General features: G+C 33.8%; 1 protein-coding gene and 1 long non-coding RNA gene across 2 annotated transcripts in view; both read left to right on the plus strand.

Annotated features, from left to right (window-relative positions):
• Window positions 1-502: 502 nt before the first annotated feature.
• The window catches only part of LOC134693454 (uncharacterized), a 34,811-nt gene continuing 9,299 nt past the window's right edge, over window positions 503-26,014 (plus strand). Inside the window, exon 1 of the mRNA XM_063554282.1 lies at window positions 503-528. The gene's annotated coding sequence lies outside the window, so the exon portion shown is untranslated. The remainder of the gene's footprint in view (window positions 529-26,014) is intronic.
• On the plus strand, window positions 4,501-8,113 carry LOC134693414 (uncharacterized). The gene is made up of 4 exons (XR_010102398.1): window positions 4,501-4,577; window positions 5,240-5,324; window positions 6,766-6,885; window positions 8,009-8,113. It is a non-coding gene; the product is annotated as an uncharacterized LOC134693414 (long non-coding RNA).

The following is a 26,014-nucleotide window of genomic DNA, read 5'->3' on the forward strand; positions in this document are numbered from 1 at the left end:
GGCAAAATACATTTGACTAGGTTGTCATTATCCTCCTGGAGGTGGTTTTCTCATCAATAAAAACTGACAGCCATAACATAATAGTGTTGTTTACTAACTCATAATAAGAAGAGTAACTTTTCTTTTGTTTCAGTGGTCATCTATTTTACGAGAATATTTAATGAATATTTTCGATCATCGTTATCGCTTTCATTGACCGTTAAGATGATAAAAATATTACCACACATACGGTGTATTTACACTGATTAAAACCAGTAAAAACATTTTATAGTTTTTACTCCTGGCAATACAAGAACTTCGAACTTTTGACTTTTCCTGATATCAACATTGTTTTCTTCCGGGCTAAAAAAAACACGAGCGGATGATGTTTGTTGGCCGTTAAGTCGGTAACGCGACATGTTTACTACTGGCAATACAAGAACAACGAACTTTTGACTTTTCCTGTTGTCAATCATTTACTATATATATTCTTTAAAAAGTTAAGTTTTGCAATACCACCTCACAGCCTTCCAGTCAACACCTTGTTGTGTAAGTAATATTTTCTGAGATTGTACGTTTATACATTATAGTTTGATCATAAGTTAAAAAATATGTAGAAAATGTGAAATTTGATTATCAATTTTTCAAGTTTTCATGTGGTACAAATATAAAACCTATGTTTTTTTTATTTGTTACGTTAGGTTATTTGTTGTCTGTTTGAAAGGAATTGTTAATTTCGGAAATAAACAAAATATATTTAAAAAAAACTTGTTGCTGAACTTAAATCACTCAGTATATAATAAGCCATATCAAGTTTAAGTTTTGTTCTTTAGTGGAATACAAAACTGATTGTTTCACAGCATTTAAATTTAAATAATATTCTGTGTTTTAAGGGCATACGATACAGTTTTGATTCCGTCTTTATAGTTTGATGAAAAACAAATATGTAACACATAAACAAACGACAACCACTGAATTACAGGTTCCTAACTTGGGACAGGTTATTGTTAACATTAGTTTTTTTATATAAATGTGAATGATAATAGGCTTTATTATATTAAAGACTTGATTACTTTAATAGGCCACTGTCTAAAAGCTACATGTCGATAGTTGATAAGATAATAATCCCGAAGAGTAGAGCATTTACAATAAATAAAAATATGGTATATTGGTCTCTTTTGTATTCTTTTTACACAAAAGCTGGTACGAAAACTCCCGCATTTCGATATAATACCAAGGGAAATATATTTTAGGAGAAGTTATAGCACAATAGGCTATTTTCCAATTCCCATCAATTGACTCTGTTATTAGAGATCCCTTTTTAGTTGTCTCCCTTATGAGGGACTTTTTTTATTTTCAATGGGGAGCTAGCATAAAGAGCGAAAATACCTGTGCGTAATGTGAGTAATATTTAAGGTTTTCAAATCTTTTAATTACATTAATTTGTTGTTCAGCTAAATACTTTTGTCACCAGAAATTGTTTTTCGTGAAAAATTAGTTGAACCGCCGATACACTACTCTCAATTTGCTATGCTTTGCATTGGTAAAAGCCAATTTTGTCTGGTATGGAACCAGTCTAAGATTCATAAAGGGAAGCAATTCGTTTAAAAAGTGTGTAATAACAGAATCAAACCGGTAATATGCAAATGGACTATAACCCTATGATGTTATTCCTAAAAGAATAACGATTGTATTAATCAGAAAAATCTCAAATCAATAAAAATTGTTCTGATAAATATTTTCCTTCTAATTCTAAATTCTAAACCAGAAGTGAATTGGCTTGTTCAAATCGGAAATGAATTTAAACTTTTTATTCAATTGATTTAATCCAATCAAAATATGTGTATTCTGTTTTAAAAACTTGTCTCTCACCATTGCAATATTTTCCCTTTAACATTATATATATAAGCGAAAAAAATCATGCTGGAGTATTCCTTAAAAATTTAATAAACCCGTGTAAACCAAGTACATTACTTGATTCCCTTTGAGGCTTCGATTTTCACCGGTGATTCCTACCTTAATAAAACATTATACTATCGTCACTCTAATTTGTTACAATGTTTGAGCAATTTGATTAATGTTTCCTTCTTAATTTTTCGGGGAACGTGTATTTAGACGAAACTAGAATGAATGCAACTTTCAAAGAAATAAACAGACATACATGACGGAAGGTTTCAACTTTCATCATAATAACTTGTAACAATGGTCATGCAATTTTGACTAAGTTTTTTTGTGGAAAGACCTCCTTTTGAAACATCGTATGAAAAAACAAAAGTAAATGAAAAGGGGTTCATACAAAATTAGTAACGTAGTTCTAAACAACTGTTTCTAATTTTACAGGACAATGGTGATTCCGTATGTGATTGTTGTGCTACTTCTTGTGTCGCCATCAACTCAATTCAATGGATTAGGAAATACCCGAGTATTTGATGATGCAGAAAGCGCCTCTATTATTCAAACTGGAGACAGTTTTCCTGCCCAGATTTCTGTAGTAGATAGTCCCGATATAGGAGATGGAGGGGGTGGTGGATTTGGGGGAATTCTTATGATGGGACGTAAGTATTGTTCTTAATTTAAAGTATCCTTACTTGCATAAGATATAAATAGTAATTCGGAATTTTCAAGTCCCCGTCATCGATGTAATCATCCAATGGAGAAGAATTATATATTTGATAGGTAAAAACTCCCTTGAGAGGGTCATACATTTTAATAATCAATGAAGAACTGAAAGAAATATTAATTGTATCTGTGTGTTATGTGTGTAATGTTCATGTTTTTGACATCTTTAAAACTTTTGTCAATAAAACAAGTTTTACATCAAAAGTAATATTTTTCAAACTATTATCTGACCAGAAGCTTCACAGCATTTGCCATCAGTTATTTTATATAGAAATCTAATCTGCCATTCTGTTCATGTTTTAAGTCTTAAAATTGAATATTTTGGGGAAATTACTTCATGTTTGTAGAAGCGTAAATTACCAAGATAAAATTAGATGCGTAAATTACCAAGATAAAAATTATCAGAATAGAAAATACAGAGAATAGTTGTGTATACACTGTACACATCGATTTGAAAGTCATTGAATACAAAATGTCCCAAAATATCCTCGTTTAATAGATACAAAAAGACAATATGTCTTCCAGCAACCAATGAAAACCACTGACAAGAAGGCTCTCAGGAGCCTGTTATTCAGTGGTTGTCGTTTGTTTATGTGTTACATATTTGTTTTTTGTTCATTTTTTTTACATAAATAAGGCCGTTAATTTTCTCGTTTGAATTGTTTTACATTGTCTTAGCGGGGCCTTTCATAGCTGACTATGCGGTATGGGCTTTGCTCATTGTTGAAGACCGTACGGTGACCTATAGTTGTTAATGTTTGTGTCATTTCGGTCTTTTGTGGATAGCTGTCTCATTGGCAATCATACCACATCTTCTTTTTTATATCTTAACTTAAGAAAGGCATATGACGAATATATTGCGGGGTTGAATACGGTTGTGATATCTCCATCTTCCTTTATTTATAACAGGGATTAGTTTAAACATATGTTAATGTTCAAAAGTATAGACGGGTCTGAAGTTTTCGACTCAGTAACGTATTCTCCATTTGTGATAGTGGTGAAACGGCAACATAATACTACACTTTCGAATTTGGTTGCAAAATCATTTTACTCGTCAGATTGGCATAATGCACAAATCACAATTTACTTAAAGACAAAAGAACTAAAGTAACGATTTGAGAGTCTGTTTTTATACATGAATTGTCTAGTGCTCAACTCGACTAGTTGGAGATGATTCTTTTATTATGACGCAAAATATATCTTTTTATTTTTATTTCAGTTCCACTATTACTCCTATTGGCGCTTCTCGGTGGAGGTACCGCACTCACAACTACGCCTGCTCCAGGCAGTGTTCCTGTCAGTGTTCCTGTCAGTGGATGTCCAGTTTGTTCCACGCCGGTACAGACAACATGTCCTACAACAACAACAGGTATGTACAAAAAGTTCGGTAATTTTAGTATTTTTCTTTTTGCGATTTCAGTTCCTTAGGATTTTGGCCTTTATTCTAACACGCGAAAACCATAAGAATTAGTTATCAACGTGTTTTTAAATTATTGAAATCAAGGAATAACCTTAATTGATGATCTTTACAGGGAGTGAGAACAACAATGTCCCATAATCTTTTAGATTTTGACATCATGCATAGGACATTTTGAACTTTGATAATTAATTAAGCTTTCGCTATACTGTCATATTTCATTTCGTTTTTTGGAATATTTCATATATTATGTTTATGAATTCACTATATTGAAACGATTTAATATATAGCATATAAAATTAAGGCGGGAGACAGAGTAAAGAGCTTTTTAGCTTATGTGATTATCTTTCGGACCCTTATTCTTTATATTCAATTGTAAACCTTATTTTATCTGTGTAAACATACTTTTCTCTATTTTATAATCAAAATATTTTTTTTTAACTTAGCCCAATGCAGCCCTAAAGCAGCATGTCCAGCAGGATTCGCAGCTGTTGTCAATGGTGATGCAAATAAATGTTACCTAGCAACAACATTTGCTTTGAACAATTTCGGCGCTGCAAGTGTAAGTTCTTTTTTTTAACTTTATACACGTGAGTTATGTCATGCTTGTTATAGACTGATGCTATATATTTTTTATGTGACTTTTATATTCAAGGGCCTGATATGCAATGGCTTTCGTCTGCTATCTTTATATCAAATTTGATAAAATTGAGAATGGAAATAGGGAATGTGTCAAAGAGACAACAACCCGACCCTAGAAAAAACAACAGCAGAAGGTCACCAACAGGTCTTCAATGTAGTGGTTTTCCTTTCATGTTTATATATAGGTATAAGAAGATTTGGTATAAGTGCCAATGAGACAACTCTCCATTCAAGTCACAATTTGTAAAACTAAACCGTTATAAGTCAAAATACGGTCTTCAGCACCGTAGCTCACATCGAACAGTATCCTATAAACGACAATCACTGTAAATAGATAAGGCCGTTAGTCTTGACATTTGAATTTTTTAGCTTTTTTAATTTCAGTTTTTTTAATGCTTGCTATTCGGTCTATGTTTTGCTCTTTGTTATATGCCGTATGATAAGGTCTAGTTGTTACTTTCAACTTGTATGGCAAGGTATATTCCATAATATTTCAGTATTTCCATCTGGCTTACTGTATTCATGTATATTTTTTCAATGATATTGATCGTTCTTAACCGATATACGATATATGCTTTTCAGGCAGCATGTGCTACTGTGGGAGGACGATTGTTTGAGCCTAGGTCGACAGCAGAACTAAATGCAGTACGAACTTCTCTTATAGCCGGTAGGTGTATCTAAACAAATGGTTAAATTTGTAAGATATAATTACTTTGTAGATCATGCATACATAAGTCAGTATTTCTTTGAATGAACAGTTCAAATAAATCAACCACTAGTCTTGGGAAATTTTCCACCTTTTTAAAAATATATGATACGAAAAAGTTAACATGTATTTAGGCTGTATACGTTACAAAATTTGCGAGTAACTATTTACAGCTTTCATTTTTATTTCACTTTATTCTATTTAAACATAATAACATAAATACTAGTAGTACATTTAAGATAAAAACAAAAAAAAATAATTACATAATTCAAAAAGTGTTTGATGTACTAGTGATGAAGAACATAGATTATACGAATACTCGAGATGAGGATATAAGTTATATTGATAGTCGAAGGGAATGAATATAAGTATGACGAAACAAAGCAGAGCATATACATTTGCATTGACTTTACAACGAAATCGATATCTCAGGTTCATTCAGTTGTTTCTGTTCAATTGTTATTTGAATTTTGTCAGGTTTTATGGACTTCCATTTTTTCTATGGCATGGGAACTATTGTTTGTCTGTTTGTTTTTTTCTTTTTTAGCCATGGCGTTGTCAGTTTATTTTCGATTTATGAGTTTGAATATTCTCCTGGTATCTTTTGTCGTCCCTTTATACATGCCATTGCAACGGCGTTGATATTTGAAATCAATGTGTTAAAACTTATTTTTCAAGTCCGATAAGGCCACATGTCAATTGATGTACATTAGGGTTTTCTACAGATTATTATAGTAAAATATCAGCCGCGAGCCACATTGTTAACCTTTTTGACGAGTGAGCGGAGTGACTTTACGGTATCTATACGAATAAAATCCGACTATCTGTTACTGTACTTGTACTTTTTTTCCCGGGTACTTATTTTCGCGAATTGTGTATTTCAAACACGTTCGCGGGTATTTATTTTCGCGATTTTATAATTATTGCCTTTCAACCGCGAAATTCGTGAAAATAATTACACCGCGAAAATAAGTACAATTACAGTTACTGTAATTGTTCTATAACTGGTCTTTTTACACTTCCCAAATCAGCCTACGCTTGACTAACGCAAACTTGATAACCTATCCTCACACATTGAGACGTCACTGATGAGAAATTTTTACGTCGCTGATAATGCCTGCTCTCATTTCAAAGCCGTAATACGTGAATAACGGAGCGACTGAGCAAGGTGATAAAGACGTAGAGAATGACGATACAAGCTAGATAGAGGGCTTAACCTCACGCTCTTCTAAGCAACAGATATATTTTTCGTAACGATATAAAGTAATATTTTATCCCTAGATTGTACAGTCTGTTTCTGTATGCAATAGGGATGGCTTGACTTGTTTCACCTAACTCAAAATATAATTGTCAAAACGTATATATATGCCTGTTTATAAAAGTATTGAATATATTTTTTCAGCGACTAGTACGGTACCATACTTCATCGGATATTCCAACATTAACAATAATGCACTAGCCCCAGTAGGGTTTTACACAGGTGGCGGACTTCCAGCTAATCCTGGAGCAACTACTCCTACTTGTAAGTTAAATATTTGTTGCACATATGCATGCACTTTTACAATGCCTTAGGAATTTTGGATTAAATGAATTATTCAGACAACAGTATTTAAGCAAAACCGGTTGGATGCAAAATCTTAATTGACCTCTACTGTACGCCCTTAAACAATGAGCTCAACCAAACCCGCATAGTCATATATAAAAGTCCCGAAATTGCCACACGTAAAACAATTCAACCGAGAAATGTGTGTTGCAAATCTGCATGCTCTTGTACAATGCCTTATAAATTTCGGATTATTAGAATTGTCCCGACAACGGAAAGCGCCTATGTTCATTGCATATGTTTGCCTAAACCTATTATATGTTTCTAAAAAGTTCACTGAAAATTTATGTCTTGTGTCCAAAAAAAACACACACTTCAAGTATGAAGCATTTTACTTTTGTATGGTAATTTGCTGTTTTTAACTATTATAATGAAAGTATAAATACTATAGATTACAAATATGCAAAACAATAACAAACCACCTATTCCAAACACAGCACCAAATTTGAAGATCCATATCAGTGCTTCAACTCAATATCGATATGTTTTGGTCTTAGATCTTAAGATACCAATGCATATACATATGATTGCGATGTTTTGATAACGTGTTAATTTGCATTACGGGTAATGCATCCATAGCAGATCATAGCAGGAGACAATAACCTGTTGATACACCCTATTTCGCTCCTTTCCGAGTTCATGCGATTACCTTAATATTTGTTGTTACATGTATGAAACTTAATCTGACTCATACTAAGCAATAAATATTGAATTTCGAAAAAAGTAAAATCACAAAAATACTGAACTCTGAGGAAAATTCAATACGGAAAGTTCCTAATCAAATGACCAAACCAAAAGCCCAAACAAACTAAACGAATGGATAACAACAGACATATTCCTGACTTTGAACAGGCATTTTCTTATGTAGAAAATAGTGAATTGAACCTGGTTTTATGGCTAGCTAAACCTCACTTATATGACAGTCGTATCAAGTTCCATTATATAAACATACAAAAAACAGATGTAATAGGTAAAAATGTGTAATATACAGCAGTCAACATTGTTTTATAATCTTAATCACTAAAAATACTGAATATTACAGTTACTGGTCTTAATTGTGTAACTGTTACTGTTACTGGAGTTTATATACCCGTAGCTAATTGTGCTACTGCAACAGCTAAAGCTGCACTCTGTGAAGCGATATTGGTAAGTAAATAGATATAGGAAGATGTGGTCTGAGTGCCAATGAGACAACTCTTCATCCAAATAACAAAACCTTCAAATATACTCCAGTATTATAAAACGACGGAGAAGAGAAAGTAATCCTTAATTGAATTGCGTTTACAATGTATATGGCATTTTATTAAAAGATTATAGATCGAATTGACTGCAGTTTCATAGTTTATTTCTAAAGTAAGAGAAGAAAGTTCATGGGTGTGCCCAACATCTTGACAAATGTTATAACGAGTTATATTTCAATATTTATTTTGGTAATGATCTTGGTGTATGGAGTTATAACTTCCATTTACCAAGAATAAGCTTTTTTTGACGTTTCAGAATCAAATGCATTCTTGTTAATGTTTTTAAAATTGTATACAAAAGCGTCGTGATTAGTTATAAATATCTTTAACAATTGAAATTCAACAAATGACGTGACGTTATTTTCATTTTGGGTATGATCAATTGAATTATTCATCATCCATTTGATTCTGATATGGCCTTTTATGGAACAGTAACCGTGAATAGTTTACCTTTAGATCATTTGTTCAAGAGTACACATTTTTCTAATAATGTTGATTCAAATTAATTTAGATTTTTAATTCTTTTTGTTTGATATTTTCAGGATCAGGTCAACTGTGTGTGTCCCTAGTTCGTCAGAGAATCTTTTTTATTTCAATAAATCATCTTGTACCTTTTTTCTAATGTTTTTAAGCATCTCTACGTATTACAAAGACTACCATTGAAATCAATAGGCATCAGTATAGACAATTTTAATTTTGATATTTTAAAACAAAATCTGAAACTATGACTATGTCATTTGTACGGAGCCCTGTTGGTTTCACACAGATCATAAAGTGTCCTTTAAAGTCCTGCGCTGAAGATGTGCAAAGCCTAGCGCTGGAGATGTAAAGTCTAGCGCTAGAGATGTAAAGTCTAGCGCTGGAGATGTAAAGTCCAGCGCTGAAGATGTAAAGTCTAGCGCTGAAGATGTTAAGTCCAGCGCTGGAGATCTAAAGTCTAGCGCTGGAGATGTAAAGTCAAGCGCTGAAGATGTAAAGTATAGCACTGGGGATGTAAAGTCTAGCGCTGGAGATGTGTAAAATCTAGCGCCGGAGATATGCAAAGTCTATCGCTGGAGATGTGTAAAATCTAGCGCTGGAGATATGCAAAGTCTAGCGCTGGAGATGTAAAGTCCAGCGCTGGAGATGTAAAATCTAGCGCTGGAGATGTAAAATCAAGCCCTGGAGATGTAAAGTCCGGCGCTAAAGATGTTAAGTCCAACGCAGGAGATGTAAAATCTAGCGCTGGAGATGAAAAGTCTAGCGCTGAAGATGTAAAATCAAGCGCTGGAGATGAAAAGTCAAGCGCTGGAGATGTAAAATCAAGCGCTGGAGATGTAAAGTCCAGCGCTGAAGATGTAAAGTCAAGCGCTGGAGATGTAAAGTCTAGCGCTGAAGATGTAAAGTCCAGCGCTGAAGATGTAAAGTCTAGCGCTGAAGATGTTAAGTCCAGCGCTGGAGATCTGAAGTCTAGCGCTGGAGATGAAAAGTCTAGCGCTGAAGATGTAAAGTCTAGCGCTGGAGATGTAAAGTCCAGCGCTGGAGATGTAAAGTCCAGCGCTGGAGATGTAAAGTCCAGCGCTGGAGATCTAAAGTCCAGCGCTGTAGATGTAAAGTCAAGCGCTGGAGATGTAAAGTCCAGCGCTGGAGAGGTAAAGTCCAGCGCTGGAGATGTAAAGTCAAGCGCTAAAGATGTAAAGTCTAGCGCTGCAGATAAAAAGTCCAGCGCTGGAGATCTAAAGTCTAGCGCTGATATGTAAAGTCAAGCGCTGAAGATGTAAAGTCTAGCGCTGGGGATGTAAAGTCTAGCGCTGGAGATGTGTAAAATCTAGCGCTGGAGATATGCAAAGTCTAGCGCTGGAGATGTGTAAAATCTAGCGCTGGAGATATGCAAAGTCTAGCGCTGGAGATGTAAAGTCCAGCGCTGGAGATGTAAAATCTAGCGCTGGAGATGTAAAATCAAGCCCTGGAGATGTAAAGTCCGGCGCTAAAGATGTTAAGTCCAACGCAGGAGATGTAAAATCTAGCGCTGGAGATGAAAAGTCTAGCGCTGAAGATGTAAAATCAAGCGCCGGAGATGAAAAGTCAAGCGCTGGAGATGTAAAATCAAGCGCTGGAGATGTAAAGTCCAGCTCTGAAGATGTAAAGTCAAGCGCTGAAGATGTTAAGTCCAGCGCTGGAGATCTGAAGTCTAGCGCTGGAGATGAAAAGTCTAGCGCTGAAGATGTAAAGTCTAGCGCTGGAGATGTAAAGTCCAGCGCTGGAGATGTAAAGTCCAGCGCTGGAGATGTAAAGTCCAGCGCTGGAGATCTAAAGTCCAGCGCTGTAGATGTAAAGTCAAGCGCTGGAGATGTAAAGTCCAGCGCTGGAGATGTAAAGTCCAGCGCTGGAGATGTAAAGTCAAGCGCTAAAGATGTAAAGTCTAGCGCTGCAGATAAAAAGTCCAGCGCTGGAGATCTAAAGTCTAGCGCTGAGATGTAAAGTCAAGCGCTGAAGATGTAAAGTCTAGCGCTGGGGATGTAAAGTCTAGCGCTGGAGATGTGTAAAATCTAGCGCTGGAGATATGCAAAGTCTAGCGCTGGAGATGTGTAAAATCTAGCGCTGGAGATATGCAAAGTCTAGCGCTGGAGATGTAAAGTCCAGCGCTGGAGATGTAAAATCTAGCGCTGGAGATGTAAAATCAAGCCCTGGAGATGTAAAGTCCGGCGCTAAAGATGTTAAGTCCAACGCAGGAGATGTAAAATCTAGCGCTGGAGATGAAAAGTCTAGCGCTGAAGATGTAAAATCAAGCGCCGGAGATGAAAAGTCAAGCGCTGGAGATGTAAAATCAAGCGCTGGAGATGTAAAGTCCAGCTCTGAAGATGTAAAGTCAAGCGCTGGAGATGTAAAGTCTAGCGCTGGAGATGTAAAGTCCAGCGCTGAAGATGTAAAGTCTAGCGCTGAAGATGTTAAGTCCAGCGCTGGAGATCTAAAGTCTAGCGCTGGAGATGAAAAGTCTAGCGCTGAAGATGTAAAGTCTAGCGCTGGAGATGTAAAGTCCAGCGCTGGAGATGTAAAGTCCAGCGCTGGAGATCTAAAGTCCAGCGCTGTAGATGTAAAGTCAAGCGCTGGAGATGTAAAGTCCAGCGCTGGAGATGTTAAGTCCAGCGCTGGAGATGTAAAGTCAAGCGCTGAAGATGTAAAGTCTAGCGCTGCAGATGTAAAGTCCAGCGCTGGAGATCTAAAGTCTAGCGCTGAGATGTAAAGTCAAGCGCGTTTTGACTACAAAATACTCATCAGTGACGCTCGAATCCAAAAAAGTTAAAAAGGCCAAATAAAGTACGAAGTTTAAGAGCAGTGAGGAAAGAAATCCTAAAAGTTTTGCCAAATACAGATAAGGTAACCTATTCCTGAGGTAGAAAAGCATAAGTATTTCAAAAATTTTAAAGTTTTGTTAACAGTTAATTTATGAATATGACCATATCAATGATAATTCATGTCTGCACAGAAGTGCTGACTACGGGGCTGGTGATACCCTCGGGGAATTAAAACTCCACCAGCAGTGGCATCGACCCAGTGGTCGTAAATAATCTCATCATAGATACCAGGATTAAATTTTGTATTTACGCCAGACGCGCGTTTCGTATACAAAAGACTCATCAGAAAATGTGTGCTTGGAAACAGATATGTATATTTGCAAAACATTATACTAGAAGACCAGCTAAATAATGGTAGAACTATGCAGATAGAAGCAAAAATAAATAAAATAAAACAATAGACAAAGATTCCATAAAAAAGATGAGATCCGGCTTGTTTTATATGATTTTCATTAACGTTCTTAAATTAGATTATTGCATTTTTTGCTAATGGAAATTGCCCATAAAATCACTACAACTGTTACCCCCATCCCGTTTTAACGACACATAAAAGTTACAATAAATATTTTAATTGTTTACTTGATATGTGTATATATACACTCTGATATTATTTTCTTCAAACAGTCCATCAGTTTCCTCACTGGATTAATATCCTATAAGGACTTTGAAGAACATTTTCAGTTTGGGGTCAGTTCCGAAGTTCGCACTATATTTTGTGTTTTATACAATCAATAATTGTACATAAATAAATAAGGTATAATTTCTATGAATGCAGTTTACGCGAGAACCCTATTCAAAAACTTTAAATAAAGGCAACAGTAGTATACCGCTGTTCAAAATTCATAAATCGATAGAGAAAAAACAAATCCGGGTTACAAACTAAAACTGAGGGAAACGTATCAAATATAAGAGAACTACGACACAGCAGAAACACAACACAGAAACGTAACACACACAGAAACGAACTATAATTATTATACCGATCAAATTCCGAGCCAGAGCGCTATACAATTTAGTTTATGTAGACGAAACGCGCGTCTGGCGTATTTAATTATAATCATAGTACCTTTGATAAGTATTTACACCACTAGGTCGATGCCACTGCTGGTGGACGTTTCGTCCCCGAGGGTATCACCTGACTAGTAGTCAACACTTAGGTGTTGACATGTATATCAATAATGTAGTCATTTTTATAAATTTCCTGTTTACAAAACTTTGACTTTTTTCGAAAACTAAGGATTTTCTCATCCCATGCATAGATTACCTAAGCTGTATTTGGCACAAATTTGGGGAATTCTGGATCCTAAATGCTCTTCAACTTTGTACTTGTTTGGCTTTATAAATATATATATATATATATATGTTGATATGAGCGTCACTGATGAGTCTTATGTAGACGAAACGCGCGTCTGGCGTACTAAATTATCAACATGGTACCTTTGATAAGTAATTAGATAATATCATCATATAACAATAAACTAGTAGTCGCTGGGAAAGTTTATATGTTTTCTCATCTTTATACAAGTTTATGGACTTGAATAAATTCGAATCAAGCATACCATGAACATGTTCAAAGAGGCAGTATTTACAAAAAGTCATCATTTATCATTACTCCGAGGAAAATTCAAAACAGAAAGTCCCTAATCAAACGGCAAAATCAAGATATGTGTCACATATTTATGTTTCGTTCATTTGTTGTATATAAACTAAATCGTTTGTTTTCTCGTTTGGATAGTTTTACATTTGTCATTTCGGGGCCTTTTAAAGCTGAATATGTGGTATGGGTTTTGCTCATTTTGAAGGCCGTACGATGACCTATAGTTGTAAATTTGTGTGTTATTTAGTCTTTTCGGGAGACTTGTCTCATTTTTAATCATACCACATGTTCTTTTTTAAATATATGGAATTAAACATTACTATGGGAGATAAAAAAACAACACCGGTTTAATTTCTTGAAATCATTTCAGTGGGAGAATACAATCCCGTGGAATGTATTTATGTCCGAACGGATAAAAAAAAAACATCCGACTAAGGAAATGTATCCAATATGAGAAAAAAATGTGTCTGTGGTGATGGGAACGCATTTATAAAATGCAAATTATAAACATAAGGTGAATATATACAGCATCAATATTTCATGCATTATTTACAGTTCGTAACATTGCCAGTTTACTTTTTCTTTATTTCATACATATTTGGAGAAATAGACGCTGGATTTATCATACCCCATCAATATGGAACAGATCTTTTTCTTACTTAACATCTTAACTATATATTTAATGCCGCTAAATTCATATCAATAAAAAGAATTGAAAAAATTGTCTTATATCTTTTCAGTCCCTCATTGTTAATTCAAAAAAATAAATGATGTTGAAATATAAGCTGATCTTATGTTTTGCTATGACACCACCGTCTCAGGTTTGTGGAGAGTTAAAGGTTCGAAAATGGGGCGATGCTGTTGTAGTTGGTTGCTGTTTATCATATTTTTTTCTCTTTTTTTTTATCATTACAAGCCCGTTTATTTTCTCGCTTCAATTCCTAATTCCTTCATCAAAAGTTTTTTTATCGATATTATTGAATATTTTAAACATTCACAAAGGAGTAGGTCTAGTTAGACCCCTTTTTGATCCCAAAATATAGCAGTTTTACAAAATTGTTCAAACGTAAGCTTTAAGCTATTTATTGGAAAGCAGAATACTTCTGCTAAATAACTATGGGCTGGTTTTTTGACAATATAATGCCCATTAATCGGGTACTTTTTATTGCGTTAAATTTAAGACGGTTTCCGACCATTGTTATATTATAGTTCGTTTGTGAGTGTTGCATTTGAGTGTTGTGTTTTTGTTGTGTCGTGGTTGAGAGTGAACACGGATGCGGCCACTTTCATTTTTGACAGAAACCATCTGAAAAGTGATATATACTGGCATATTTGATACATTTTCATATTTAAGCTTGAATTTGAACGTCTTTAATGACTAACTCAGTTAAAATCTTTCACATTAACTAATTGAATCGACTGAAGTTGACACTTAAGTGTTTAAAAAGTATCCAAAATCTTTCTTCTGATGAAATCTTACCGGACCTACTCCTTTGTGTATTGAAGTGGTATTATTTAGAAGTCAATATATAAACCACATGATTTTTTCTTGTTCGACATAGGTGGCCGATTTATTTCCAAGCTTTATTGTTAGAGAAGAGCGAAATGTTTGAATGAGCAAATGTACCATTACGTCCATCAATATATTTTACCTAATTACTATGTTTTCTAATGAATATTCTTTGTTTCAAATATAGGTCACAACACAACTTTCAACAATGAGCAAAAATCAATAATGTATAAATAGCTTTAAAAGGCACAGACATGTTAAATTTTACATATTTTAAAAGTGAAAAAACCCGGCCCCATTAAAGACAGAATAATAAATAATTTCTGCGTCATAATTTTGAACAAGCACATACAGACTTCTGCGTGAGTACATATGTTTTTGTCAGCGTGTGACCTATATATAAAAGAGGGACGAAAGACACCAAAGGGACAGTCAAACTCGTAAATCTAAAACAAACTGACAACGCCATGGCTAAAAATGAAAAAGACAAACAGAAAAACAATAGTACACATGACACAACATAGAAAACTAAAGAATAAACAACACGAACCCCACCAAAAACTAGGGGTGATCTCAGGTGCTCCGGAAGGGTAAGCAGATCCTGCTCCACATGCGGCACCCGTCGTAACTGCAACAGTATTGCAACAACAAAACATAAGAGGAATAATAAACATAATAAGGAAACTTCAAAAATTAGTGGAAAATCGCTTGACTTTTCATATTTACAAAAAGCACCAAAAAAAATAATAAAAAGACAATAGATAGGGGTGAAGGTTGATACCTTTTAAAACGTTTCAACCCGCTACATTTGTTTGCACTTGTCCTAAAACAGGAATATCATGTTAAGTAGTTGTCGTTTGATGGTGTGGTTCTTTTTTGGAGCCCTTTATAGCTTGTTTTTGTTCAATGTGGGACAAGGCTACGGGTTGAAGACCGTACTTTGACCTATAATGGTATACTTTTACAAATTGCGACTTGGATGGAGAGTTGTCTCCATTGGCACGCATACCAAATCACCTTTTGTCTGTATAACAGACACAAAATATCGATCGATGGGTGGATTACCAAGCACTAAATTTGACCGCATACAAGGTTAACCTGATTACACGACAATACAAATAATTTAATAAGGTCTTTCCACTTTTCTGTGGAAAGACCTATTGGTTTTCTTCTGATTATTAGGTCTTTCCAATTTTCTATGGAAAGACCTATTGTATTTCTTCTGATTTTTTTTTTTTTCTTCCGCCTAATTTTGTTCTTGTGATAAATATTTGTTTCGCAATATGTCGCTTAGATATTTGGTTCATGCTATCGAACAGTTTATGCGCCTTTGAAATTTACCCTGCGTAACCGAATTCTTTTCTTTGTATGAGTTATCTCCCCAAACACTGTTTTCCGTGTGTCCACTACTCCTATGCAACCGTAAAAGATTACGACAAATTTATTTTATAAAATTGCTCGTTATATCCTTCGCATGATTTGTCCTATTTTGACCGAAGCAATATGAACGCTCCATAAGAGAGTTATTTTCCCTTATGCATTTGACATAAGTAATATGCATTTCTATCTTGTAAACCATGAGTGATTGAGACCTGGGATCTTGTCCTTGGTTTCAAAAAAATGAAAATTAGGTCAAGGTCAAAGTTCAAGGTCATATTCTAATTTTTGAATTTGGCTTATTTTCACTTATTCCCAAAAACCGTATAAGATATCAACAATTTTTTTTTTACTAAATTGTTAGTTGCAACATGTTGTAACACTTAATTTTTGATTGCAAGAATACGTTGAACGTAAAAGGGAGTTGTCTCCCCTCTTGTATTTAAAAATACGCGTATGGTGATGTAACTCATTAACCAAATATAATTAAGACCTATGGTCTTTTGGTTTGAGGTCCTTGGTTTATGATCTGGAAATTAATCTCAAGGTCATAGCTTAATTTGACATTCTAGATTTTGACCTTTGCTTTTACCTCATATGTATACATGATAAAGCCATGAGACTTTTGGTAAAAGGTATCATACCATTTAACCTTGAAAAAAACAACCGGAAGTGACCTTGTGTAAACCGGAAGTAGCTATTTTTTGTACTTTATTAATATAAAAGTATATAGAACCATATATATTTGGAATCAGTGTCAAGCAAATATTCAAATATTATAGGAAGTACCATTTTTCAAACCGGAAGTAAGAAATTATCTCCCTTATTTAAAAAATATTGTATAGAAACCATATATTTTTGGAGTCAGTGTACAAAAAGCTATCATTTGACGATTGAAATGACATTTTATACTTAATTTTACAACTTTCATATTAAAATACATTGTTTTTAGTGGAAAGACATTCAATTGTTCTCTGAACAATTGGTTTTTAATTATTAATTTTTTCTTCTTCCGCCACTTTTTCTGACGGTGTTTTTTTGTTTCGCAAGATGTCGCTTAGATTTTTATGTGTATGATATCGAACAGTTAATACGATTTTGAAAGTCACCCTGTTAAGCCAAACACTTTTTATTGTAAGAGTTATCTCCTCAGACACTGTTTTTCTTGTGTACAAATCTCCTTCGCAACCATTAAAGATTACGACAAAATTATTTCACCAATTTGCTCGTTATATATCCAGCATCTTAAAAATAATTTTGACCGAAGCGGTTTGGAGACTACATATGGGAGTTATTTACCCTTTTGCATTTTTAGTAAGAAACTAGAACACACCCGTGATATCGCGGGTCTGTGACTGCGTAAGCCTTATTTTAGTATTGGTATTGTCATCTGATATTAAAAGTCATGCCGATTATAAGATGTATACATTGTTTTCTCTGCTTTCAATTTTTTTCTGCTTGAACCCGTCGACCTGGGACTTATCAATTATTGGTATAATAATTATTTAGAACACTAAAGGTCCTGGAATGGAGTATTTTTAATCAACAGCATTGTCCTATATTATTTATAAGCTGAATTCTTTGATTCGATGTTTTACGTCATGCCCGCTAACAAATTGAAAACTGTACTATACGCCTTATTTGTTAAGTCCAGATTTTAAGTATTCGTATTGTTATCTTAGAAAGTCTTACTGATTAAAATACAACAATAGGAGAAATTTGACAATGCTTGAATTTAGTAGTGTTAACCCCGTGATTATGACCCTTGTATATAACAAAATCCTAAATACACCGTTTGGTGGTGCGCTTGATGCGGAGCGTACAGATAAGGTTATAGGTAACAGGTGAATATACTATTGGTATCGGTATCGGATTCGACCCGGAACTTGTTAATTATTGGCAAAATTAATTATGTGGAAAACAAAATGGTCTGGAGTGGTGTAATTTTTAATCTACACCATTGTACTATATTATCTATATATAAAGTTGAATTCTTTGATTTGTTGTTTTTACCCGATGACGGCTGACAAATTGGACCTCGTTATTTTAGTATTATAGATATGTAGTTGTAATTGGTACCCCATTAGTGATAGAGACATAGGGTGTTTTGATTTGAGGTCCTTGGTCAAAAAAAGAAAAAAGGGCCAAGGTCAAAGGTCAAGGTCATTTCTTAATTTGGATTTTGGCTCATTTTCGCTTCCTTTCAAACACAATTTAAAATATCGACACCATATTTTATCTTTATTGTTAGTTGCGACATGTCGTAACACATACATAATGGTTTAAAGGTTACTCTTTCATAAAATTAGAGTTATCTCCCCACTTTTATTTAAAAATACGCATATGGTGATATAACTCGTTACCTTAATATAATAAGGTCTTTTGATTTGAGGTTCTTGGTTTATGACCTTGAAATTGAGCTCAATGTCATAGGTTAACTTGACGTTTTAGTTTTTGACCTTTGTTTTTACCTCATATGTATACTGTACATGATAAAACTATGGGACTTTTTGCATTAAGGTTCAAGCCATATGACCTTGAAAACGGAACCGATAGTTACCATGTGTAAACCGGAAGTAGTTTTTTTTAATGTGAAAGTATATAGAACTATATATTTTTGGAATCAGTGTGAATTAAACAGTTAAATAATACTTGAAGTAACAAATTATATCCCTTATTTAAAAAATATTGTACAGACACCATATATTTTTGAAATCAGCATACTATAACCTATCATTTGACTTTTACTATTTTCATATCAAAGTACTTGTTTTATTGTGGAGAACAATTGGTTTTTAATAATCTTTATTTTAGTTCCGCTATCATTGTTTTGCTTTTGCTTTTTGGAGTCACGTCACTCAAATGTAGCACTGAAGCCTGTGGTGATACAAAGAGCACAATGTGTACGACTACAGTACAGACAACATGTCCAACAATACAAGGTATGTAAAAAAGTCATCAGTAGTAAACCAGTTTTGAAAAATCATAAATCCATTGAGAAAAAACAAATCGGGTTACATACTGAAACCGAAGGAAACACATCAGGTATAAGAGGTACATAAAGGAACAACAAGAAAACCGTAGTGCAACAAAAAAATACGCCAACACACAAAGAATCGAACAATTAGAAAACAACTGCCATATTAGGACATTTTAAGAAAAATGGTGGGTTGAACTTGGTTTCATGGCATTCCAAACCCCCAACTTTATGACAATCTTAATAAATATCGCTAAAACACTACGCGAGAGAAATACAACATAAAAAAACGCACGAACATTCATAACAGAGAAACGCACAAACAAATAATATAATAGTCGATGCAACATGCAAACCGCAGAACAACAACAAACATGTAAAAGTGGAGCATTTTAATGCAAAAGTTGATTTGTGCATAAATTACTTCACTAAATGTTATATTTTCAACTTTTTATTATTTATTAGTTTTACCAACACATACAAAAAAAATTGTTAAACGCGATGTCACGGGGGAGGTTTGAATAATTCTAGAGGGTGATTTTATTATGTAATATTTTATTTCAGGTTTTTTTCTTTTAAGATATTAAACATTATCAGTGTGATAACGTACCTTTGTTATTTCATAATTAATATATTGTTTATTCCAGCCACATGCAAACCTTACGCAGCTTGTCCTGCAGGTTTTACGACTGTTGCCAATGGTAACTAAAAAAAATGCTATTTAGTATGATCAGCTGATGTTGCAAATTTTGCCGCTGCAAGTGTACGTAGTTTTTACATCCTTTTATATCGTTAGTAGCCCAAAGATACACGCTCATTATATCATACGTAACTAACGTTTGTTCGAGGATCCAAATGATTGTTTTTCTTAAGAATGTTTTATTTGTGGGATCAAAATTGAAAATTGCCAGTTTATTTAAAAAAAAAATTATATCCTAGTGTTCCATATGCGTTGGATATAAAGAATTGCATCAAGTATATCCGTATTACTGCAGTACAAAATGTCCACTTACATACGTGTTGTTACCCTTAAGATAAACAAAGTCGTGAATCAAATTACTACAAATGTATTTGTTATGTGATGACAGCCAAACAACATCAAATCAACTGTTTTTCTTCTTTATCAATGTGTTACAATGTATGTATCCATACAAAGATATAAAAAAATTCAGGGACCAAATTTTCGGCTCTCCCTTGACACAATTTGCGAGTATGGTCTTCAGGAACAATGATAGTCCGTCGGAAGTTGACGATAAATGGATGAGCCGTGTTAAGAGAGAGCAATAACGTTTGCACGTAAAAGACATCCTTGTAGATTTCGAAAAACAGCAGGCTAATGCCGGTACAAGGCATCACTCGCACCCGCAGAGTGGAAAGGGATCAATATAAGTGGCAATAACTTGTTTTCCAATCCACTTTAAATAAATAAACTAACTTTCTAGTTGCATAGATGCCGCCTTTGCTCTCGCAAAGTCGTACTTAAAACAGTATCTTGTCAGAATTTATTTCAAGTATGAAACATCAACCTTATCACTACCTCACTCATTATAATTAGAAATTTGTCTTGGTATATTGTCATATACACAAACAAGAACTAACTTCTTAAAACTTTAGTTATTGTGTGTTCAGGTGGAATTTCTGCGTTTTAATTAGAGAGAAAACTTCACAAGAAAGAAGCGTTATAAGGCTAACTGATGTACAGTAGTTGTCGTTTGTTTATGTAATTTATATATGTTTTTCGTTTCTCGTTTTTTTTTATATAGATTATACCGTTGGTTTTCCCGTTTGAATGGTTTTACACTTGTAATTGTGGGGCCCCTTTATAGCTTCTAATTCGGTGTGAGCCAATGATCCGTGTTGAATGCCGTACCTTGACCTATAATGGTTAACATTTGTAAATTGTTATTTGGATGGAGAGTTGTCTCATTGGCACTCATACCACATCTTCCTATACCTATAAACGTGTTCATTTGTATTTCAAATCTTAGAAAACGGTATTGAATGGTCCTAAACAACTAAGGATATTTAATTCTCAGGTGGCGTGTGCTACTGCGGGAGGATCACTTTTTGAGCCTGAAACGGCACTAGAATTGGATGCAGTTAGGGCTATTATACCATGTAAGTGAATCTACATAAAATGTTATACATTACTAAAAGGACACTGACTTCTTATACATCAGGTTCTATCATAAACTAACAAGTATGTATGCAGTCTTCAAAGCTACTATATTTATAATGTATCATGATGTACGCCTATGATTACACCTTATATAAGTATACTTGAATTTGAATGGTTGATGACAGGTATATTTTTTTTGTGTTTTTTTTTTCTTTTATAAGATCGATATCGTTCATATTTCTCCACAATTTCATGTAAAAATAGTCGCATATAAATCCTTCTCATTCTATCACAGATGCATCATCAATCATATGCATGTCTTATTAATTGCATCTCAATGGACGTGCTAGTTAGGCTCCCGCTAGTGCTCAACTTTGTGCATGCTCTTCAAGGCTACAGGAAACATACAGATGATGCGATCCGCGTCTTCATCAACCCCAAAATTGAGTGTGTAGAATGTTATGGACAAAGATATCCAGATGCCTTTTTCTAAAACTCTTGATATTTTGTTTTTTTTTTTAATTTTCAGCGGTAACGCCTTCGTTTGAATATTATATTGGATTCACCGACATTGGAAATCCAGCTTCTAATAACCCAGTAGGATTTTACTCTGGTATCGGAATTCCAGCTAATGGAATACCTTATCCGCTTTGTAAGTTCCAATAACTGTTACACATGAATATGCACGCGCCTTTCTCTTAGAGAGCAATACAAAATCGTCATTGAGTAAAATTTAAGTTTGGATCATATTCATTTTCTGAGGATGTAAGGGCAAAAATAATATTTCATGACAGCGAGACGAAAAAGAGAAATTGGACTTTCAAACTCATAAAATAAACTGCTGTTGTCATTACTAAAAACAAATAGACAAGCAGACAACAGTACACTAAACAGCCAGGAAATACAACATAGAAAACTAAGGACTAAGCAACATTTACCCAACCAAAGCCAAGGGTGATAGCAGGTGCACTGGATCCACATGTGTCACCCTTCGTGTTGCTCATATATATAGAATAATAGGTAGTTTCGTTTTTGATACTGACTATATCATGTGGAATATATGGAACGAGCCCCTTAGGGCAAGTTGAGATATTCCATATGATATAGTCAGTATCAAAAACGAAACTACCTATTATTCTGTTTATCGGTAATTATGATGTCACACATTGTATTGCCTAATATTTTCAGTGATACAGCCAGTACGTTGATACTCGAAAATATTACGCAGTAAAATCAAAGGGAAAATATACGAATTATCGATTAAATTACAAATCCAGCTATTGGTGAAAAATTCGATACGTTACATTGAAGAAAATGGTGACTGGATTGTATTTTTCTTCAATTGGAAGATATCCGTTTTCATCTCAGAAACAGGGTTTCCAGAGCGGTCAACCAAATTATGATAGCGTCCATATGAAAGAAGTTGCTGGTTATTTTTACTATACTGTAATCGTAAATAATTATTACGTTTGCTTACTTTAGGAGAAAACAAAAACAAGTGAAGATAGATAAAAAAAAAAAGTATATATACGCTAATAAGCACTTTGAAATAACTCGCTTCACGGGTTATTTAGTGTGCACCAGATTTTTTAGTTGTTTATTCATAGACAGAAACAATATTATAGTCATTCTCAATCATTGGTGAATTACTACTGTAGACTTGAAATTTATAAATCAAATTCTAGCAATGAGTTTTATAAGGTATTATTTAATTATATACGTTTGTTTCCCCTTAAGTTTAACATCCACATGGTACTAAATATTACAGTTTCTGCTGCTGCTTTGGATTGTATAACTGTTAGAAAACCCGGAGGTTATGCAGCCGTGTCACGTTGTATGGGTACTGCAAGGGTACTCTGTGAAGCGAGATTGGTAAGTAAATAATAATACTTCAGTATTACTAGCTAACAGAGAACATAATTCATCTTACTGTAAAGGAGTTGCAAAATACATTTACAATTTGGTTATATAATTACAGATTGCACGATTGCAAATTTCATAGTTTGTTTCTAAAGCAAAGATGAAAAGGTTCTTGACTTTATCTAACTGATTGACATATGTTCGTACACATTCAATTTCAATCGAAACGTCTCCCATTGAGTAAGATAAAGTTGTCTTACTCTTTAAATGATTTGTATTTGTGTGTCAACAATTGTCATCAATATATTTTACTTCATTTTCACATGAGTGTTTAATGTGCATAAATGAAACTGTCTATCATAAACGCATTACTGATAAGTTTTATCTCCGTTCACCAAGTACCATTCCCTCCTCAATCACAGACCAGAAACAAGTGGGCATCTACCTTGATATCTAGTAGTCAAGGAAAATTTATTCTAATAATGTTGATCTCAAATAAGATAGTATTTAAGCAGCTTTTGGGATATAAAGACAATTTTGAAGAACTTTTTTACTTATATAAGTACTTTTATACCAATTTCGTCAAGTAAAGAAGAAACAATATTCAATATCATTTCAAATATAGGGATAAATGAATTATTATGTTTTATTTTCTAGTTGAAGCTTTTAATATCTGTTCCGGTATATACACAAGTCTAGTAAAAGGGTCAATTATTTTAAGGTCAAAACAATATTTAACAGTTAACAAAAAAAAAAAACTCTGGAAAAACTTTATAACGAATATCAATCCCTACATCGTTTTGAGTTTAAGATGTTCTCTACCTTGTAACATAAGGGTGCAATTAAAGACGAAAACCAGATTAGGGATAGGAAACAAGCCTACACAAATTGTTGATTTATCTAACTGACATGAATAATAATAAGTAACAAATTTGAGTTGTGATAGATTAATGCTATCTATGCTTATAGGTATTCTGAATCTATCTGTTGAGCATCTGTTAATTTTGAAATTATTGCAAATGTTTTTATTAATGCAACAGTATAACTGGGTGAGTGTCATGATAATAAGAACTCGTATTTTCATATTTGATACATATATCGGTAAGAATCGTTTCTTATAATCGCAAAAAAATAATATCGCTTTTTTCTAATTGTTTAAAAATAGAAAAAAGTTAAAGCTCGCATTGATTTATATATTTGCAGTAAATACTTGATTTGAACGTTGATTTTTTTTCTTCTACGAAGACATCTTGATCGACAAGGACAAATTAATAGAACGAACAAACAAGGTGAAAATATTATTAGTTTTATCAAACTGATTCGTTTGGAAATTTTCATTTTTTATATTTTAATACATGTTTATTTTTTTGCAGGATAAGATCAACTGTGTGTGTTCCTAATCCATAAGAGAAAAGATAATAACTCAATAAATCATCCTAAGGCTTCCAATTTTCATTTTTTCTTTTCTTTTCGCCCCTCAATAAGTTGCTATTGTTTACACACAAATGCTTGTGATACAAAGCCTTTCTGTCGAAATAAATATGATTTTGAATCAATATGGAATAGGCTCTACGGTTTTGATGTTTTGATTTTTTTTTTATGAAAGAATGACAATGTCATCTGCATTGTTCAAATATCGGATAATGACAATCTTTGAAAAATAGGCTACCCAAAAAGACATCACAACAGGTTGTGGTGTCTTCATTACTAGGTGTCATTAACTATGCAAGTTTACGAACTCTTGTAAAACATATGATTCCTAGTATTCATAACCAGTATATGGTTTATGAAAAAAAAATCACAAAACTACTGAATTCAAAACGGAAAGTCCCAATTCAAATGGCAACATCAACAGCTCAAACCAAAAGAATTCATAACAACTGTCATATTCCTCACTTGGTACATGCATTTTCTTGTGTTGTGAAAGATGGTTCAAACCAGATTTTATAGCTAGCTAACCCTCTTACTTGTATGACAGTCGTAAAAAAATCTATTATATTGACAACGCTGTGTGAACAAAACACACATAGATAAGAATGTCAAAAATAGGGGTACAACAGTCACCATTGTGTTATAATTTAAATCATTATAAAACAAACAAATATGTTAGAAAGAAGCACACACAGGCATATAGACAAAAACAAAAGTCAAGGATACAATAAATTAACCATAGCACAACAATGTTCCAAATAGTCGATTTACTGTATCACTCGACTATCAATACTGCGTTTGGGAATTTGTATCCCGCACGTTACAGGTACGGTCAATTAGGAGATAACTGTATTGTATTTTAAGCTCCGACGGCATCAATTGGAAATTTGATGGTCGCAAATTAAGTTTACTGGCGACGCGTTAGCATTCTAATGAAACTGACAGAAAACAACGTTAAAACATGTATTTAAAATCTGTCATATGCCGTCTGCGCTTGCGCGTACGTCCCATAGCATCAATTGTCAACTGATGCCATGTAAGAAAGTGACGTTATCCAATCAAAATGAACGTTACAAACGTTGTTGCATTAAAATTCCAATTCGCAGTTTCGAAATCTAAAGCATGCTAAGTAATATTTTCAAAAGCATACACCAAAACGTTGTGATTGGTTTAAAACGTTCTAAACAATAGAAATTCAACCAATGACGTAACGTTATTTTCATATTGGTGTTCGAACAATGAGATTACCCACAATCCTTTAGCGTCTGAAAACGCGAATTAAATTTGACTAGGATTGTCATTATTCTTCTGTCGATGATCGGTGATTTTCTTATCAATTAAAACTGACAGCCACGACATATTACAATAGTGTTGAATTCTAATAAGAAGAGTTACTTTTCTTTTGTTTCAGTGGTCGTCGATTTTACGACAATGTTTAACAAACATTCTATTCTATTAGTGTCATCTGTTTTACGACAAAGTTTAACGAACATATTCGATCACTACGTTGGACTTTATTGACAGTTAAATTGATAAAAATATTCCCACACAAAAACCAGTAAAAACATTTATAAGTTTGTACTTTATAAGTTTTTACTCCT

This window comes from Mytilus trossulus, chromosome 12 (genome assembly GCF_036588685.1).
Source record: "Mytilus trossulus isolate FHL-02 chromosome 12, PNRI_Mtr1.1.1.hap1, whole genome shotgun sequence".
Taxonomy (NCBI): Eukaryota; Metazoa; Mollusca; class Bivalvia; order Mytilida; family Mytilidae; genus Mytilus; species Mytilus trossulus.